The 1,118-nt window shown below is 41.2% G+C and overlaps 1 non-coding gene across 1 annotated transcript; it reads right to left on the bottom strand.

Moving 5' to 3' along the window:
* Positions 1 to 806: 806 nt before the first annotated feature.
* Positions 807 to 1,019, bottom strand: LOC116863959. Its single transcript, XR_004381880.1, has one exon. It is a non-coding gene; the product is annotated as a small nucleolar RNA U3 (small nucleolar RNA).
* Between the last annotated feature and the right edge of the window lie 99 nt (positions 1,020 to 1,118).

Raw genomic sequence — 1,118 nt, 5'->3', positions numbered from 1 at the left:
AATGGCTTCAATAATGTCTCCAGGAGGCTCAGTTTTAAACTAAGTAACCTTTTCTTCTCTTCTGCCAATCTCCCCTCCTTCCTTCTTAGCCTTCTCTTTCAGAAACTTGGTCCACCCTAGAGACATGATGGAGGAGGCCAGAAACTGACACACAACTTCTGTGGAAGCTGGCTAGATTCTCTATTTCCACATAACTGCCCTCCCCATCCCTTCTTCTGGGGGCTTCCAGTTTTTGAGGACCTTAGCCTGCTGTATCTTCCTTTGCTCTGGAAAGCTATTGTTCCTCATTATTGCAAACTCTGTCTTCATCTTATATTTTGGTTCTGAAGCACAGAGGCCAGTTTTGGACAGCATGCTCAGGCATCAGGAAGATCAATTAATACTGCAGTGAGTCACCATTACACCTCCATCCCTGTGCCTAAAATTACAAAGACTGAAAACATATGTGGTATGGATGTAAAGGAACTGGACGTTTCTTACACTTTTGGGAATGAAAAATGGTCCAACCCCTGAGAAAAGCTGAGCCACAGGTAAACATGTACCAATCATGTGAACAGCCATTCCTCTCCTAGGTGTTCAGACAGTATGTCCACACAACACCTTCCACATGAGTATTCATCACAGCTTTCTTCACAATGGCTACACCCTGGAAACTACATAGATGTCCATCAGTAGGTGAATGTACAGATGGGATATATCCATATAGAGGAATACTACTTAGCAAGAAAAATGAAATGTACATCTATGACAATGCATTTCATTGTACTGTTTATCTTTTTTAATTTTTATTTTTATTTTGTTGGGAAAGCACTCAGACCATGTCTCTCTCTCTTGCTCTTCCAAAGGAGAAGGAGAACAGTCACTGATGGCAGTTGGCAGTTGTGGAAACAATGGCTAAAGCCAGTTTCATGCTCACAAGAGAACACTGGGCCTCCTCCGCATGGTTTTGGGTACTGTACACGTTCAGAGGAACTTCTCTAGTAACAAGCTATAGAAATGATTCCTGAAAGTATACTCTTAATTTTACACTTTAAAGTGATCAGTCTACTGTACCTAAATTATACCTCTGTAACATTCATGGAATAATCTACTCTATTTCTCCATACTACCCATGAGCA

This window comes from Lontra canadensis, unplaced genomic scaffold (assembly GCF_010015895.1).
Source record: "Lontra canadensis isolate GAN:19392208 unplaced genomic scaffold, GSC_riverotter_1.0 scaffold6528, whole genome shotgun sequence".
Taxonomy (NCBI): domain Eukaryota; kingdom Metazoa; phylum Chordata; class Mammalia; order Carnivora; family Mustelidae; genus Lontra; species Lontra canadensis.
The sequence above is the reverse complement of the archived record's forward strand: the minus strand, read 5'-3'. Positions and strand labels throughout refer to the sequence as shown.